The sequence below is a fragment of the Durio zibethinus genome, chromosome 4 (genome assembly GCF_047325235.1).
Source record: "Durio zibethinus cultivar Kanyao isolate XHJ-2024 chromosome 4, ASM4732523v1, whole genome shotgun sequence".
In the NCBI taxonomy this organism is placed as follows: Eukaryota; Viridiplantae; Streptophyta; class Magnoliopsida; order Malvales; family Malvaceae; genus Durio; species Durio zibethinus.
Genome location: NC_143165.1, coordinates 17,469,775 through 17,489,843, shown reverse-complemented (window position 1 = coordinate 17,489,843; position 20,069 = coordinate 17,469,775). Strand labels below are relative to the sequence as shown.

The window sequence follows — 20,069 nt, the reverse complement described above, 5'->3', positions numbered from 1 at the left end:
CATTGCACATGCAAAAATCCTTGCTATGATGAAAATGTACATTCTTTTTTAGTGATGCAAATGCTTCTACAAAGATGCAAGTGCTAGGATTCCTTTTTCTTTCCATTTTTCATATATCATTTCTATTGATTTTTCTTTACTCATCAAATTAACTCTTTAACTTCTTCTCAGAAGGGTCATTTCTTTTATTTTCTCATATCCTCTTCTTATTCTTTCTTATTTATTCACCAACTTTTACTTTTTTTGCTTTTGAATAGATTCTCTTAAGTTTTTTTTCATTTTCAACACTCTTTTGTGCAACATGCAACATGTAATATGCAATATACAATATGCGTTTAATAACAAGAAAACACACCATCATTCTAAAAAAAAAATGGACATTTTTTTTTAACAATATAGATGCTTCAGTGAAAAACATTTTTCTTCCTTAATTCTGAATTAACTTAAAGATTCACAATTCAATGATTTCCTTTTATACCAAACATGATTTTTCTTATTTTTCACAAATTGTGATTAGTTATTCAACATTTTTTTCAAAAAGATCAATAATAATTTACCCTACATAATTAAATTTCATAATCAAAGAAAGTGAAATATTTAAACAAATTTAGCTTTGGGAGCCTCTTAAAATTGGCATTCCCTATTAGCAATGGAAGATGTGATAGGTTTTTTCTTTAACTAGATTGGATGGTTCAGCTATAAAGGCTTCAGTTAATTCAAACAGACTTCAGTATTTAAAGAGAATAAAAAGGGTGTATACTTTTTCATCTAGGCTTACAAATGAGATATAAAATTTTTTTTAAAGCATGAATCCTATGAAAACCAAATATGTTTAACACTTTCTTTAGTATTTGAATTTGGCATTTTAATAGATGTCAAGGCAAATTGTGGTGGGTTCAAAATTTTAGAAAGTCATTCGAGGAGGGGGAAATAAGGCTCAAAATTTTAAAATCAACCTCTTTTATATATTTCAAATGTTTTGGAACCTTGATCTCTTCAGTTCTTTCAAAAGGGTCTAGGCTACCTTTGGTTGGTATCAAGAATGGCTTTGAGACCTTTAAGATTTGCTTTAGACTATCTTTTTGCAGGATTTTTACCTTATAATGACATTAATCCTTTTTTTTTTCTATCTTTTTTATTATTATTATTATTACATCATACACTCAAGAATTTAAACTTATCCAAAATAAACTAATGATCTGAATGGGTAGTTAGTGAGGCGAAAAGGTTCATGTGTTTAATGATCATTTCTTAAAGAAAAATTCTTCAATTTTAAGCACCTATGCTTAATCCAATATGAACTTTTCTTGTGATGTAATGTAGGCTAAGGTTTGAGGTTGCCAAAGAAAAGGATAAATAGGCCCAAGATAAGTGTTTAAGGAGATTTTGAATTAAGGATCATTTTTTCATTTGAAGGATTCACTTTGGGGCATATGCCTTTTCATTTTCCCATGCTTTTCACTTAATCATTCATTTATTTTCTTGTCTTTCTTTTTTCTTTTGTTTTTTCCCTTTTTTTTCCTTTTTCCCCTTTTTTGTTATGTTTTTATTGGTCCCTTTTTTTCTTCATTTATTTCATTTTTTTACTTTTCATTTTTTTTGTTTTCTTTTTTCTTCTTCTTTTTCTCTTTTTTTTTTTTTCGAATGGATTCAAAACTTTGATACCTTTCATTAGGCATTTTGCCTTCAACATGAAAGATCTTTTCTAGACATTACCACATTTAAACCTTTAAATGCATCTTTTTTTTGTCCTATGGTATGGAAAAGTGATCTTAGGTTAGGGTTCATTTTGAAAGAAATCTTATTATACTAAAAAAAGGTAGTAATGGATAAATTTATGTATTTGTGAAAGGATGATAAAAAATAACCATTTATTATCTCAAGCACATTCTCTTAAATTTTAAGAGTAGTTCTTTTCAAAAAAGGTTCAAGGAATTTTTTTTCAACCATTGTCTTTTTTTAGTATCTAGTTTTCTTTCGTTGGTTTTTTTATAAATTTATTGAGATTTTTTTTGTTGGATGCATTCAATATCTTAAGTGCATGATGTTACAATAAAAAATTTTGTTTCTTTTTATTTTTCTTCTCTTTTCTACATGCCTTCCCCACCATTCAAGAAATATATCATGCTTTAACAAACCATCCCTGATAAAGGTTAATGTGAGAAAAATGATCATGTAAAGTGAACTCATTAAGGTGTCAAAGAATTCATGTTACTCCATAACAAGGGTTGATCACAATTCAGGTTGTCTTAAGATCTTTATTTTCGGTCAATGTACCCCAAGATACTAAATAAGGACAATTTTTGAGGTAGATGAGTGAACTGGGAGGCTAGTGTGCTTGTGGTCATTTTCAAGGATTTAGGTGACTTTGATTTTGAAAATTTTTTGAGGTATAAATAACCTTGACATTTATCAAATTAGCCCATCAAATTTTTAAAAAAAAATGCCGTGTTTGCTCAATTTTCTTGGAATCCAATTTTTTTTATTTTTAAATTAACTATCTCATTGTTCATTACCTAAAAAAATATCATCCTTTTATATCACAATATTATTAGGTGAAGGCAAGGTTTAGAAATTTAGGTTCATGCCTCTTGAAAGGTTATAGTTGATAAGTGAAAGCGTTTGAGTGATTTGGGACATGAGAGTGTTCACAAAGGATGTAAAGGCATTTGGTAGGTTTATTTCTAATAGAGATAGCCAACTATTTCAAGACTTTTTCTCATTTTTTATTACAAAAAACTTTTTTTTTATCTTTTTTTCAAAGCTTTTTCTTCTTTTTTCATGATTTTTGGAAATTAATTATATGGGACTTTATTCAATCCAACAGTTTTTCTTTCTTTTTTTTTTTTCTTCTTTTCTCTTTATTTCTTTTTAGAACAAAAGGATTGTTATTCCTAATGACTTTCTCTTTTTTTTTTTTTTTATTAAAAGTAATAGAAGCAAACTATCAAATTATTGGAGAAGTAAATAAAAAAGGTAAAAGGGTGGTGGGATATATTCACATGAAATACAATGCATATTTTTATGAAACCCTACCATGCATGAATTCATATGCATGTAATACAGTGACACACTTACATAAGTGATGAGATATATACCTATGACTAATATAACATACTTGTATGAGATGTACGGACACATTACATGCATGAAATATGTCTACATGGAATACAATGCATGTCTTATGCTGACCTAATGAACTTGACACTACCTTAAGATATACAATGAAGTGGAATGCATGTGCTACCTATTAAAATGTGCATGATGGAATGTATGTACCATCTATTAACATGTTCATGAAATGGAATGCATATATTATCTATCAAAATGTGCATAAAATGAAATGCATGTACTATCTATCAAAACTTGTATGAAATAAAGGTGAGATGGAATGCATGTATTATTTTATTATAATGTGTATGAGATAAGATATATGTATTATCTTATTATTTCTAATCATGATAAAAATGTATGAAAGAATGAAATGCAAAACATGAAACAACATTCAAACTTAAAGCTTTTTTTTTTTTAAGAAGGAAAAATTCAAAAAAAAAAAACACATGAAATACAATCACACAAAATAACTATAATTCAAAGATTTTTTTTCATTACTATTGTTTGTGTTTCTTTTGGTTTTTTTTTTTTTTTTTTGTTTAGAATTAGGAAAAATTCAGGAACACAGAAAGAATCACACAAATTTATCTAAGATTCAAAGTTTTTTTTTTTTTCATTTTTGACTTTTATTATTAAGCCAATAAACAAAAAACTTAAGAAAAACCCTTCATTCTCTTTTTCTTTTTGTTGCCAATTTTGGACACAAATCAAATGAATTAAACTACATGAAAGAAAAAATTTTATTGGAAGCATTTTTCTCTTTTTCTTTTTTTTTGTTAAACATCGAGGATTGTTTTTTGTATTTTTTTAATGATTCTTTTCTTTAACTTTTTATTGAAAGTAATAAAACAAATTACCAAATTAACAAAAAATTAAACAAGAATAGTGAGGGGTGTTCTTTCATGTGAATTATTTGGGGTAATTACTATGGAAATGGTGCAGCATTGCTCTACTTATGACTGGCTCCCTAAAGTTCACTATGTGTTGGGTCGAGAATTGATGCATCTAAGGTTCCCAAGTTGCTTCTCTCATCATCATCCATTATAGACTAGTGTGACACCCCAATCCTTACCCATTACAGGCTACAAATGAAAATGGTTCAATTTAAGTGAAAGTATTTCATTAGCCATTACGGAGGTTTACATGTCACGAGAGCATAGCTACTTTACTTCTCCTAATTAGAGTTAGAGCTTGGGTATATAGCTTATGCATGAAATGCATATGTGTGTGTGAAGGAACAATCAAACCTTTGATATTTTCCTAAACTACCTTTACTCAAAATGCCCTGCAAATATTAAGAACAAAATGAAGAACAACAATATATAATAAATGACATTATTAAAATATGCATGAATGACATATTTAAAATATACATGAAATGACATAAATAAAATATGCATGAAATGCAAAACATATACACTTTTTTTCATTTTTTATTTTCATTCTTTTTAGGAAAACAAGAAAATTAAAATCAAAATATTTTTTAATTTTTTTGATTTATTTTTTTCAAAATTTCCACTTTTTAAGAAAATAAAAAAATCAAGGAATTAAGATTAAGCACTAATTAAGGCCATCAAACCAAACTTAAGGATATCATGCAATCAATATTTGGCATAACTCTTTAAAAATGTATCCCTAGTGGAGTTGCCAAGCTATCGCGATGTCTCAAGACTCGATGGTAGGCTAACCCAAAAGCTGGATGAATGGAAAAATTTTAGAAAATTAGGGTTAAAAATATTTTCAATAAAAATAAAACTGAATAAGTCATCACCAATCTTTTTTTAAGGTGTGATTAGCCACCAAAAAATTTTTATCATTTTAATAAAACATTTTAAAACAAGTTTAAAAAGTTTTAGAAAAAAAATCAAATTTACGGTTTGTTATAATTGAGTCCGATAATCGATTATGTGTGAGAAAGGATTAGCACTTTCATAATACCCATTAAAGACAATACCAATTGATCGTATAATATCTTTTAATTTTGGTGAAAATGGTCTTATTTTACTTAATGTTTAAAATTAATTCCTTTTCTTTTTTTTTCCTTTTCTCTTTTTTGAAACAAAACAAATCAAATTTAAATCAAAACTTAAAAAAAAAAACTTTTGGATCAAAGTAAAAATACTTTAAATATCAAAACACTTCTTTCACTCTCATATAGTTAGGTAGAGTTTTGAAAATATTCCTAATTTAAAGGTTTTCAAATTGCTTTAGAAAATCAAGATAATATCTCTAAAAAATAATAATCATCGAGAGTCCTCTTATAGTTAGGCAAAATCTCGATGACTATATTTACTTAAGATATTATCTTATTTTAAAATATTTTACTTTTCAAAACTAATTTTTTAAATTCAAATGCATACAATGCATGATGACAATATAATATGAATGACAGAGAATGAATGCATGATAATATAAAAATGCATGTAATGACAAGATAAGATGAAATACAAATGCATGAATGATTTTAGGGTTTAGGGGTTGACTTGGGGTCTAGGTAAGGTTATGGTTTAAGGTTAGGGTTTTTATGGTTTAAGGTTGGGGTTTAAGGGTTTGGGATTTAGGTTTCAATTTTTTTTTTAGATTTTATAGAAATGGATATAAATGAATGTAAATTACAAAAATGCCATTAATGAATGCATGTGCTAAATGCATGACGTAGAAATATAATTACAGACCAATGTATTTTCCAACTTAATATCACAAACATGTTGATAACACCAAAACTAAAGATTTTACATGTCAAAAAGGTGCTAAAATTTAAATTTTTGGATGATTTTTGGTGCTTTTTATGTTATTTTCATGGCTTTAGGTTTTTCAAGCTCAAAATTCATTTTTATGCCAGCCATGCATGTAACCATGCAAAGCTCATATTCGGCTTAACCATGCAAGCTCAATGCTGTTCGCATTGGTCTATATTTAAGCAATTACAAGTTCATTTGGACTCTACCACATTCGGCCAAGATGGAATTTCAAGGTAATCATGATTCCTTCACTTAGCCATAAAAAAAATGCATTGTACAAGGATTCTAAAAACTCAATCCACTTAGCCAAAGCAAAATCTAAAGAGGATTGCTTGAATTCCACTTTCATTAGGACTTCTACACTATTTGGCCAATTCAAATTGCAAGAAAGGATAAAGCTCACTTGGATAAGTTGGACTTTATTTATTTGACCAAATGAGATAGAGCATAATTGAAGAAGTTTAAGCTCACAAGGATACTAGAGCATTTGGAAAAAAGGTGTTTGTAGTTGAGCATGACTCTTTAAGATCACCCAATGAAGAGTTATGATTTGAATTACAAGACTTTGGATAAAAAGCAACTACTTCATCTTGTAAGCTTATCTTAGTTGAATACATGAAGAAGATTGCATCAAAATGGACTTCAAGACTTCAAGCAAGATCAAAGGTCAGGATTGCTTTCCCAAAGATTATTTAGCCAAAACACTCAAATCCAAGGAGTTTCAATTGGCCAAGCCTACTTTGAAGATTAAGATGAGTTTATCTTTTAGCATTTGAATAGGACTTGAACTTTTGTATCCCTATCCCCTTATTTGGCTAAATCCCTCTCTATAAATAAGGAGGCCATTCCCTTCATTCCAATCATCACACTTCTCTTATCTCTTTTAGTTTTTAGCTCATAATTATTTTATTTTATTTGGTTAAGTTATTGGCTTAGATGACAGATTTGCCAATAACAAAGCTTTTGTTCTTTAAATTCTTTTTTAATCAAAGAAGTATTTGTTTTAAGATCTTTTCTTCTATTTTTCTTTATTTCAAATCTTGTTTTTACATTATTATTTTCGACAAAGCATAATTATTTATTTTACAAATTCAAGTCAAGCTTTTCTTCACAAGTTCGACCATACTTTTTTTATGCTCTACAAGTTTAAACTTTTATGAAATCTTTGAAAGTAATTCGGCAATTCCAATCTCTTTTTGTTCTCAAGTTTTTCACTTATTTTTTTAGATCTTGTTTTGGCTCTGGTCTTTAGCTTACCAAGTGACAGTTGATTAAGTGAGATTTAAGCCTACATTTCTTTACAATCTTTTTGTTATTTTCTTACAATCAAAACCCAAGCTTTAATTTGTTTAGATATAGGATTTCAATATTTTGCTATTGGTAATTGTGAACAACCTAACATTCTACTGTATAATCCCTAAAGAGACAATACTTGAAATACTTCACTTTATTACTTGATCTATACATTTATAGGTTCTATACAAAAAGTAACAATCAAGTTTTAGGTACCGTTGCTAGGGATATAATAGTGTTTGCAATATCAATATAGAATTCCTAAGCTCCTATAATCTAAACCTTTTTTTTTGTTTATTTTTTTTGATCTTTTCATATTTGCATGCACAGATCCAAAAGTATTGACTTAGCTCCAATTAATCAAAAGATAGAGAAAACTTTTAGAAGAAAAAGAAAAAAGCAATCAATACCACAAGCACCTACTCTTATGACAAATGCAAATAATAAAGGGCAAAAAATTTTGAAGGACTATGCAATTCCCAATGCAGATGGTTTTCAGCCAACCATCTTAAGGCCAGCTATTTAAGCCTATAACTCTAAGATAAAGCTTTCAATTATACAAATGGTCTAAACTTTTGTGTAGTTTAAAGGATTACTAAGTGATGATCCAAATCTCCATATTTCTAATTTTCTTGAACTCTATGATACTTTTCGTTACAATAGTGTTTCTGATGAGGCTATAAGACTAAGATTGTTTCCTTTTTCTTTTATGGACAAGGCGAAAAGTTAGTTGTCTTCTTTACCACCAAGGTCAATTACAACATGGGATGATTTGGTTCAAAAATTTTTAGCAAAATTTTTTCCACAAAAAAGGCTACAAAACTAAAGAATGAGATCACCACTTTTCTATAGGCTGATAGTAAAACTCTATATGATGGATGAAAGAGATTTAAAAAATTGCTTAAAAATAGTTCACATCATGGTTTACCCAATGGCTCCAAATTCAAATCTTTTATAATGGTCTCACACCACCTATGAGAACCACTTTAGATTCAACTACTGGAGGGGCTATAATGAGCAATACTCTAGAAAAGGCTAATGAGCTATTAGAAGAGATAGCTGCTAATAATTACCAATAGGGCATTGAAGGAAAGGTTAGTAAAAAATTTATTAGTTTATTTAAAGTTGATGCTATTAACTCTTAATTGGCTGCCCTTACAAAAAATATTGAAGCCCTAGGAAATTAAACACAAGCCAACCCTGTTAATGCCATACAAAGTCCCTTTATATCTTATGACATATATGATAAAACCTATTCTTAAAAAAGTTGCCAATATAGGGTAGAACCTATCCACTACATCCAACAAAACAAACTAAACAACAATCCCTATAGCAATACTTACAATCCTGGCTAGTGAAACCAACCAAACCTTTTTTGGAACCAACCAAACCATCAAGCCACCAACAGCTACCGCACCAATCCAATGAATATAACCTACCCTAAGAAAAAAAACTTACCTTTGAAGACATATTGACCCTGTTGATACAAGCTAACAATGCCAACATCCAAAGCTAAGTTGCATCTATTAAAAACCTAAAAAATCAAATAGGTCAACTTGCCCAAGCCATAGCAAATTGCCAAATAGGTACCCTACCTAGTAACACTAAAAACAACCTAAAAAGATAAGGCAAGAAGAGATGCAATGCAATATGTTCTTTAGGGGATGTTAGGATGGACGATTCTGATAAGAAAGATGATGAAGCATTAGTTGTCAACCTACCTAATTTTGTAAAACAACTTGAAATGGATTTTATTGGAAAGGAAGACATTTTGAAAAATGAAAAACTTTTAAGACTTGGTAGAAAAATCTTGGAAAGTTTTGATCCCATGGCATTAGAGGTCCTTGAAGCTATTAAAAATAATGAAAAAGACCCTGAGAAAGAAAATGATGAGATGGATTATGAAAAAAATCCAAAAGAATACATTGAAGGGTCTCTTGAAGAAAGATTAATGCTACTACTAATAGGGAGAGCATTAGTAAAAAGTATTTACCTGAAAAGGTAGCTCAATGTGCACCTGCATAAAATAACCAAGAAAAAGGAGTAATGACAGAAGAAGATCCCCAAGAAGAAGACCATGAAAAAGAAAAAAAAAAGATTCAAGAGAAAGTTTAACAAAGTCTAAAGATGACTGCCAAAATGTATAAGCAGTGTTTTAATGTTGAACCACCTATCCTAAAGCTTATTCAAAATGAGCTATTCAAGAAACTAAAAGAAGCCATATTCTTAAATGATTGTAACCTTGGGCTTTAACAATTCTTGCCAAAAAAGTTAAAGATCTAGAAAGTTTTATTATACCTTGCATGATTTGAAAATTTAAATTCTTTAATGCTCTTTGTGATATTGGTTCAAGTATAAATTTAATGCCTATGAATGTTTTTATATAGCTAGGTTGTGGAAAGCTAAAGCCTTTTACATTCAACATTAAGTTCATTGATCAATTTGTTAAGTTACCACAAAGGATGCTAAAAAATGTCTTGGTGAAAGTTAGAATATGTTTTTCTTGTGTATTTTACTATTTTAGATATGGAAGATGATGAGGCTCCATTACTCTTAGGTAGACCTTTCTTGTTCACTACTAAAGCCCTGATAGATGTATATGAGTTTAACATTACCCTTAGGTTTAGACACAAGAAAATGTAATTTGTATCTGCATGGTATGGTGTGATAAGACATGAAGAAGGTGTTAGTGTAGTCAAAGAATTTAAGGAAACCCTAAAAGAATCTAACCTATTAGTAAAACCTCTTACCCTTTTGAAAAACTCAACAAATCCTAGATCTAGCTATGTCAACCCCTCAAAAAACTCAAGCTCAATTTATGTAATCCCTGCTATGAGAGTTAGCTTACCTCTTTAAACCAAGTATGTTTATGTTATACCACAAAGAATGAGGCAACAAGGAAAACTCCCTCCAAAGGGAAGAAAGGATTTAAAATAGATTTAGGGATGGTCAAGCTTGACCAAAACTACCACTACTTAGGAAGTAGCTCAAACTTTACTTTAATGGCTATGCTTTTTTATTCTTTTATTAGGATATGTATGTTTTAATGTTTTTATTTGAGTTTCTTTTTAGGGATGAAAAAAAGCAAGAGGATTCATCGTGGCTATTCAACATTAAAGAATTTTAGGGAGTTTTTTTTTTTTCCTTTGAGGTTTTGATATGTGATTCCATTTAAGTGTAAGGAGAAAAGAAAACATTTTAATTTTAATTCATCTTTGCTTTTCAAACCAAATTGACTTGCTAAACTTCATTGTGGATATTCAACCTTAAAGAATTTTAGGGAGTATTTTTTTTTTCCTTTGAGTTTTTGATATATGATTCCATTTAAGTGTGGGACGAAAAGAAAACTTTTTACTTTTAACTTATCTTTGCTTTTCAAACCAAATTAACTTGCTAAACTTCATTATGATATTCACTTAGTTAGAAATTATATATACTAGATTTCTGCCCTTGCTTCATCGAGGGCTTTTTTTATATATTTATAACTTTTTGTTAAATTAATCTTAATATAAAACATTATTACAAATAGGTTTTAAAAAGTTATTCCTTCTTTTGTTAATATAAACTAAAGTGTAATTACAATAAGAGGAAGTGTAATTATAATAGGAGAACCAAGGGAAATGGGGTCTCCATCAATAGATAAGTAACCAATAAAATAACCATTATTAATTGTTTTCCATGACCAATAATTTTAGGCAAAACCTTCCCAAAAATCTAGAAAATAGAGATTCCATCATTGCAAAAAAGTAAAGCTTAGTAACACAAACTATGCAAATGAAACTCATTGGAGTCTAAGTTAATAACCATCCTTTTAGCTTAGCTGTGGGAGTAATTTAGGAGGATGAGAATACTAATAGTATGAGAAAAAAATCAGTTTCCCAAAGAACTAAGTAGAATATAAATTATATAATAGGAAACACAGCACCTCACACAAACAACCAATAGTTCACTTCAATAACCAATATTTCATATATATAGATAACCAGCATAAACATGCTATTCAAATGAAAGATCCAAACCAAAAAGAACAGAGCAATACTGCATTGCAGTAAAAAAAATCACAAACTGAATCTACAAACTGTAATTCAATAATTAAAATGCAAAACTAAAGTTTGAACTTCTAAAAATGTAGCCCAAACCAAAGACAATTCAATACTAAACGAAATTTGAGCTTGTGCTTCAGCTAGAGTTTCTAAATAAGATTCTTCAAATGGAAAAATCAATCTTACTGAGGATCATCTTGAAGCAGTCGGTCAGAAGGCAACAGAAGCATAAAATCGCCAAAATGTCCATGTAAAATAGATTCTTCAGTGTCTACACTTAAAAATTGCATCATAGCAGCAACATTGTCTTCATTTGCTGGAAGTAGAGCATTTTTAAGTTTTGTATTTCACTTTTTTGGAGGGTCCCAGACTTGCTTAAACAAAGAGAAGTATATGCTCAAAGAATGGTTGGCTCCTTTTGTTCCGTCAAGGACAAAAACTGTTTCCAACCAAAAGATTTTAAAAATAGATTTCTTCTAGTGCAACGCATGAATTCTCGAGCATATCTCCGTGGCAATTTTCTTTTTCTCATAACAACTGCAATATCTTCTAAAGTTACTTGATCATCACCATCTCTATCTGAACCTTTGCCCTGACAGAATAATGCATGAGTCATAATAAGTCAAAGTGTAACTGGCATAAGTAGTATACTGCACTATTGTTAATCATATTAGACCGTGTTATTTTTTCAGAAAAGCAGAAAGTTTTGTGAAACCAAAGAAGCACAACTAATATCTTCAACAATAAGCATTAGGTATAACATTTGAGTTTCAATGCAGAATACATTAATTCTGACAACAAAATAATTAAAATACTCCTTCAGTAGACAACCTGTTAGCTGATCGTTTAAGCCTAGAACCTCGGCTAAAGAAGAAAAGGCTTTGAAAATGCTTCTTCGAAGTGTTGAACTTGATGTTGGCCAAAGTGAGAAAAGAACCTGAGTGTTGCCAATATTTTTGGCAGTTGTATCATGAAATTGTTGTTACATGTTGATAAAGAGAGCATCAAGATTCTGAGCAGGAATTGACCCAGTAAAGAAGTTGAAGCGAATGTCCGAGAATGTTAAACCACTAATGCCTGCCTAGAATAGCATTTGGAAATGGACCTGAAAATTGTTTGTTACTTGTATCAAGCTTATAGAGATAATGAAGCTTGGCGATGTTTGGCGAAAGAGTACCCATAAAATTGTTGGAATTCGCATGGAGTAATGTAATGTTAGGTAGCTGATAAAAAAACCATCTAGTGTAAGGGGATAAAGCTAAAATCCATAGAAGTAAATAAAGGCAACAACTACTTCAGACTTGTTATCAGGAAGATTATCACAATAGAATCCTTTATAATTGCATATGTCTGAACCCAGCCAAGTTTTGGTGATGCCAAGAGGAACTAAGGTGATTATGGACATTATTTTTGTATCACTGGATTCAATACTGCCAGCCTTTGGTTAGCAAACACCAAAACTTCCCTTTTAGAAGGAAGTGCTGGCAGAGTTGCTATGTAGGTTCTTGGTAGTGGACAATTGAGCTTGAATGAAAGAGAATGATGTTCATCGTTGGAGCTGCCATTGCTTAGGTCAATATATTTGCTCCACTGGTGATATCAATTGTAAATTCTAGAGCTTCTCTGCTGGAATCTTGAGCTGCGATGTGGAGAATGAGACAAACTAAGTGGATGTAGAGAGATGAAAAAGATAAATGGCAAAAAATGACTTTTTTTCTTTCATCGTGGTAAAAGTCTCTTGTTTAACTTTTTCCATCTTTCTTCTTTCATACTATGAAAGTTATTTCCCATCTTGAATGTTCCATTTTTCTTTAATCGCAATGGACTTGACAATGGGAACCTGACTTTTGTTGATCGTGTCGATGCCATGTAACTTGGAGCTGCAGGTGAGCTTGCAAGGCTCTCATCATCTCTCAGTGATGACCCTGCAATGCTATGTCTCCTGTAACGATCAGACTGGACCCTGAGCATGCTTCTTGAGTCCTCATCACTTTTCCATTGACTCCCCCTTGGGCTTGGCACTTTTATTTTACTGGAATCTAATGAAACAGAAGGTGTCTTGGGGGATGGAGTTGAAACTTGAAAGAGACGGGCGACTGGGAGGTCGACTTGATTTTGGGGGTGTTGGAGACGGGTTATTATCATTGTTAAGATCTTTTCTAAGAACGGGTTATTTCACCCATAGACATGGAACGGACACCCATATTTTTAACTGAGCCATGATCATTGTCATCTGTTGTGCTTCGGATCTCCTATGGTCGGGCCGCCATCCATCGCTCTAACCAACTACAACCCTAATGGGGATTATTTGGATCCATAAATGTCTGATTCACTGATTAAGAAGAGTTCTTCCATGATCACTGTTGAAAAAATGGTTGTTTAAATTAGTTTGTAAGCACTAAAACATTGAAATTCGATACATATTTTGCGAACTAAAAGCCTAACAAAAAGGATACCTAGTGTGAGAATGCATAAGCTAATGCTCTTTCCCTTCCCATAGCCGCTTTTGTCTTATTTTGTTGTCTTGCTTCAGTTTGCTCGTTAGACCGTACTATCATTCCAGTCTTCTCCCATCTATCAAAACAAATGTTTAAATAACCAATTCGTGCTTTTAACAGCATTAATATGAATTCTCCTTAAATCCCAAAAGGTAAGCAGCGTCTAAAATGCATTTGCAATCTGCCCTAAAATGTTTTTGGTAAGGGTAATTGAATGCCAAAAAAGGTAGTTTTGCAGCATGAAAAAGTTTTCAATAGAGGTGTGTGTGTGTGTATATATATATATATATATATATGTAAATGTATGTATGTATGTATGTGTACCATTGCATAATAGAGGCTTGAAAGCTATAAATATAGTCAATATCAATTGAATCATTTCAATCACTATCTATTTCGTTCATTTGCCTTGGCACGATTATTTCATGGTATAGATAATAAATAGTGATGAAAAGGAACCAAAGGATGAGTGCCTCAAGATAAATTAATCTTTACCTTTTTATAATGATGGAATTGGGTAAGGGTGATCCATAGACACATGCAAATGATGGCATTGTATTCTTTTTATATTTATGCAAATGTTCCTAAATTCTTAGGTTAAGTCATCAATTGAAGAATAAACATTAATATTCCGCCAAAAGAATGGATTCTAAACATAAAGAACGTCAAAACGAAGGGATACAATAAAGGCCAGACTAAACTAACCAATTCATCAAGACATTTAAGCTTTTATATTCAAATTTGGCTATTTCATTATTGGTTGAGGTTTAAAAAAGATAAAAGAAAGAAATAAAAAAGAATATTATATTCAAGTTGATACAACTCAATCAATTTCATTGACAAAAAAATTTGTAACTGATATATCTATAAATTTGTTTTTTTAACAAAAAGGAAACAACATCAAGACAAAATAAGTTGATTTTAGACATAGGATTTGAGCTTACTATATAAGGAAGATGATCCAAATCATATGGTGCTACCTCATAATCTTCAGCACGTGTAGTGGGATTATTCTTTGTCAAACCATTTAAAAACACCATAAATGGTGAAAATTCTCCCTGCATGGAGTCTATATCATTTTGCGGCCCCTCTACCTTTTGCTTAGATGTCATTGCTTCCCGCTGTGTCTTTTTCAAAGCAGCTTGCTTGTTTGCAAGCTTAATCTGAGGAAAGGCATATTTATCAATAATGATAAGGGAAGAAGCGGTTTCGCAATGAATACATTTAATGTACACATCTCTGTTCAGTAGTTAAATTACGTACATAGAAATCATAAAATGGAAAATGAGGACCAGATCTCCTGCAACCTTATATAATGGATTATAATCATATTTTTAAATCAAACGAAACATTTTTAATGATATATTTAAACAACCAATTAAACAAACAATAATTACAAAATCATTCAAAATCTTCCAGCAATACAATTAATTCTTGTAGTTGTAACTATTTTTGATATGTCAATTATGGAATAATTTCTCATTCAAACATTAGCTAACAAAAATATAAATCTTACAGCAAATAATATCAATCCACATAAACTCCAAGTTTATTCATCCTCGAACCTTGCCGCCCCCATCAAAGTTTCAAAGATAAATATTGAAAAGGTAATTATGATACACTAAAATAATATATGAAATCATTTTTTTTTTAAAGAAAAACGTTTCTAGCAGAAAGACATAAAAGCCATATACCTTGGCATTGGAGAGTTGCATCTGAATAGACTTGACTAAAGAGTCCTTTTCTATTGCATGTCCCTTCAATTTATCAAGTTCTACATGAAGATCATTGATCACGTTCTTCGAAATCTCTGCTGATTTGAGAAGCTCATCTTTCTCTAGTAACTTTCTTTGCATATCTTCCAATTGTTCCCTCAATGCAATTAACTCCTCATTTTCTTTTTCCATTGATAAAGCCTTCGAGGAAAAGATTGAGTAGTTGTCACCATCTTGGTTATTACTATCATTTTGGTCTGCTTGGTCCTTTTTCTTTCTCATAGGAATGGTTTAAGCTGCATTCCTCCCTTTTACGTCAGTAGCCTTCATGAATGGAAAGAATAGAATTATAGCCCATTCATGTAAAGAAAATAAAAGAAAAAAAAATGACCTCACAGAAGGAAAGCTATTAAATTAAAATCTAGAAATATGAGCAAAAATTGATAGTAAAAACAATTTCATATTAAAAATCATGAAACATTACAATCGAAAACTATCAAACTCTGGATATCTAGAGTACCAAATGAGTATACATACATATACTCCATCTGATTCGTATAATTTCAAAACTATCAAACATTGTAATTGAAAATTATACATATAATTTGATACTTCATCTGAAAATTTCATGATTTTCAATTACAATGTTTCATGAAACATCAATGGAGTATCAAATTATACATACAATTTTGAAAATTTCATAGAAACATGAAATTTTCACAAAATACACATCTAATAACCTCTTGAATTTGACAAAGAACTTCTTTCTTTACAGCTTTCTCTTTCCTCTTATAAAGCTCAGCTTTTGCCAAAAATTGTCAACAATTTTCAAATACCAAACACCATAAAAGACTCATGCATGCATAAAAACAATACAAATAAAGATAATAGTGATACCCAACAAAATCTCTATCAATGCATGCAAAGAAAAAAGTTCCATAAACACATGTAAATGGGCCGATGCATAAAAACTCACGTGCATCCTTAACCACAACTCTTAGCCTAACTTCATCAAAGCAAAAGCAATCAACAAAAATGCAAAAACATGCAAGAAAAAAGGCACATTATTTTTTTCATGTTTTCTACCATTTTCAAAGTATCATAGTTCATAGTAAAAAAATTCACCTAGCACAATAAAAACTAATTAAACCCCAATTGAACACAAACCCCAAAATCCCACTAAACTGATCAAAACCTAACTCATTTTTCTACAAATTAAACAAATTTGAATAACACCTTGATGCTAAAACCAAGCATTTAGATTAAAAACCACAAAATTAAAAAAAAAAGGACATACTTACATTACTTCCTTTCTAACCTTTATACATACACTTTTCCATGAAAGAAACTCCAACACCTTCTTTTCCCTTCTTATAGCTTTATTGTATTACATTGGAACTGAGTCGAAGATTTGAAACTTCTGCAAGATTTTCAATTCATTTAAAAAAAATTGCAATACCTTTTCTCACAAAAATCTTCTTCATTACACTAAAAATAATACTCAATCATGAGTGATAGGGATTTGAAGAAAGAAATGGAAAAGGGAATGCTTTGAAGCTTTTGGAGAAAAAGCTTATGGAGAAAAAGAAAGACATAAATTACCAAAAAAAAGAGTGAAAAAGGGAATACTTTGAAGCTTCTAGAGAAGAAACTTCTAGAGAAGAAGAAAGACATAAATTACCCCCCAATGATTTTATTTTACATTGCTGAGCTATGCTTATTAAAATCAATTGGGGACAACTTTTATATATCTTATAGATTCTCTCGAATGACTAAAGTATGATATGAAGTTTAAGGATGTAATTAGTGGGAACTTGAAAAGAATTCTTAAGCATGTCTTTAATTTAGATATGATTTTTATGCACATGTCTCTATTATCTTTATATAAAATACTATCATTTTTATGAAGGTTTGTGAAATATGGACGTGCATGAGATTTAAAATATGAATAAGTGCTCTAAAATTCACCTACTCAAGGTTTGTAGACACTTAATTTTGTTCAGGACATTTTATTATTTTAACTCGAGCTTGATTTTGCAATTAGGCCTTAACTAACCATAATTTTTTTAGGGCCATTACACGATCAATTTTTAAATGCTTGATGATGAGGCCCAATGTGGGTCCCATAGTGAGGCCAGTTGCATTTGTCCAATTAAATGTCCAAAATGGCTCATTGCATTGGCCCGATAAAGGTATCCTTAAAGCCTATTAATGACCTATTGTTGGCCTTTAAGCAAAAAAACCAAACAAAATAATAGTAATTATTATTATTATTATTATAAATAATAAAAAATTCAAAATTCAAAAAACTAAAAACTAAAAACTAAAAACTAAAAAAATTAACAAAATCAAAATTAAAATAATAATAATAATAATAAAATGAAGTCTAAATAAAATGAAAGCCCATTTGGCCTTATTAAAACTTATTTAAAATGACTAAGTACATGTGAAAAAAAAAAAAAAGAAAAGCCCAAGCATCTTGGCCTAACTTTCCACGCGTTAAGCAAAAAAAATGATTGATGTGAAAAACAGCAATACATGGCAAGGCATGAAAGGGGCGCATGACATGAAAAAGAAAAAGAAGAGGAAAAAAGGAACAATTTGGGCAACGTGGGAGGAAGGAAAAACTGAAATACCAAAAATGGGGAGGTTGCCAACTACATAAATAGGGGAGCATGAAAGGGGAAGAGAAACCATCATTTGTGGGGGCATTTAAAAAAGAAAAAAACCCAAAAAAGAAGAGTGACTAAGAAAAAAGTAGTAAAAGCAAGACAAACAAAGAAAATGAGCAAAAAATAGAAGAAGACGAGAAAGAAAAAAAATAAAAAAAATACGTAGATGTAAGAGAAGCTAGGCCACTTTACACTTTTATTCTTGATTCGAGCTAAGTGGTGATCTCGTCAACAAACAAAGTAAAGAGTTAAGGTTCCATTTTCTAGGAACCAAAACTAGAAATGAAAAAAAAAATAAAAAATGAGCAAAATGAGCAAAAAAAAAGAGAGGACATAGACCAAAGAGAGAGAGGAAGCATCGATAATAAGGATCCAACAAAAAAATAGCAAAAAAGAAGAGGTTAACGTGAGAAAGTGCATGAAACAATGAAGAGAAAAATGTAAAAAAAAAAAAAAGACATGAGAGGTTAGTAGAACCCAAAAAGGACATAAGGCATGATTCAGTAAAAAATAGTTATGCAGACAAAAAAAAAGAGAGGAAAAACACTGGGCGGCAAAGCCCATAGCAAGCAAGAAAGCAGAAAGGAAAAGTGAACCAAAAATAAAAGCAAAAATGTAAAACCAAAATAGAAGAAACAATCAACGGCGAAAAAAAAAACTATAAAATAATAAAATAAACAAGAAAAAACCAAAAGAAGAAACAGCCACCAGGTAATCCTCATTCTTTTTTTTTTCTTTTAAATTAATAGGTTGTTTTGATATGTATGCTAGTGTTTTCCTTTCTTAGGTTTCTGATATGTTAAAGGTTTTAATTTTAGTTTTATTTTTTTTCATTTGCCTACCAAAGAGTTCCTAGGTTCCTCTCAAATGTTGTATTACTTTAAAAAGCTTGTCACATTGTTATGTTTTGTTTATGAAAAAGGAAAAAAAATTTTCTACAAATAAAAAACAAAAAAAAGGCTTAAAAGCTATAGTATTTCATATTGTTTAAGGACTAAAATAACATGAAAAATAAGTGACAAGTAGCAAGCTGTAAAATCAAAAAGGAAAAGAATCTTTCAAGTTCATCTAAGAGCATGTGAATTGTTAGTTTATCTGTACATAGGTTGTTCACGGAAGAATTTAAAGCACTATACATACTACACATTCATTATTTCTTTTACATGATGGTCGTTAAGGGTTCTTTGTTTTTGTCTTTTTATATTTTATTTCAAGGTTTATGTTTATGTATGTTTCATATTATTCAAGTCCATACATATTTCTTTTATGTTGTTTAAATTTAATTGCATTTTAAATCTCATGTAGTTTTAATTTTCATGATGGCTAAATTTTTATGCTCATTTTTATTCTTATGTAATTTTTATGTGTTAGTTTATTTTTTATGCAATTTATTTTTCATACTATTTAGATTTCTACAAAAATAAAATAATAATAATAATAAATAATATATGTTTTATAAAAAAAATGAATTAAGATTTTGAAATATTTGCTAAGATGTTTGAGGGAATTAAAATTTGTGTTTTAAAAAAATAATAATTCCACCTAAATGTTAGAAATTATTGAATAATTAAAAATAATAATAATAAAAAAAAATTTTCAATGAAAAAGAAAAAATAAATATAGAAAAATAAATATAAATATAAAAATTCATTTTTCAGAAAAATTATTAAAAAAACGAGTTTGTTCCAAAAATATATCTAAATGTTAGAGATTTTTCGAGAGGTTCATAAATATATGAAAACCTAAATGAAATCCTAACTTGGAACCTTAAGTGAAACCTTAACTTGAAACCTAAAGCAAAACTCTAAAGTGAAACCCTAATATTAAACCTTAAAATGAAACCTTAATTTCTATATGAAACTCGAAACCCAAAATGAAGTCCTAAACCTCAATTCACTCAAAACCCCGAGATTATCCCAAAATTTAGGGAAAACGTTTTGTAAAATAAATAGTTCCTGAATGCCATTTAGATGATGGGATATTTAGAAAATTT

At 30.0% G+C, this 20,069-nt stretch overlaps 1 non-coding gene and 2 pseudogenes across 1 annotated transcript; all 3 read right to left on the bottom strand.

Annotated features, from left to right (window-relative positions):
- Nucleotides 1-7,967: 7,967 nt before the first annotated feature.
- LOC149519262 (small nucleolar RNA R71) lies at nucleotides 7,968-8,074 on the bottom strand. Its single transcript, XR_016341978.1, has one exon. It is a non-coding gene; the product is annotated as a small nucleolar RNA R71 (small nucleolar RNA).
- Nucleotides 8,075-11,875: 3,801 nt separating this feature from the next.
- On the bottom strand, nucleotides 11,876-13,336 carry LOC111288962 (uncharacterized; annotated as a pseudogene).
- A 396-nt stretch (nucleotides 13,337-13,732) lies between these two features.
- LOC111288960 (protein MICROTUBULE BINDING PROTEIN 2C pseudogene) lies at nucleotides 13,733-15,805 on the bottom strand (annotated as a pseudogene).
- Between the last annotated feature and the right edge of the window lie 4,264 nt (nucleotides 15,806-20,069).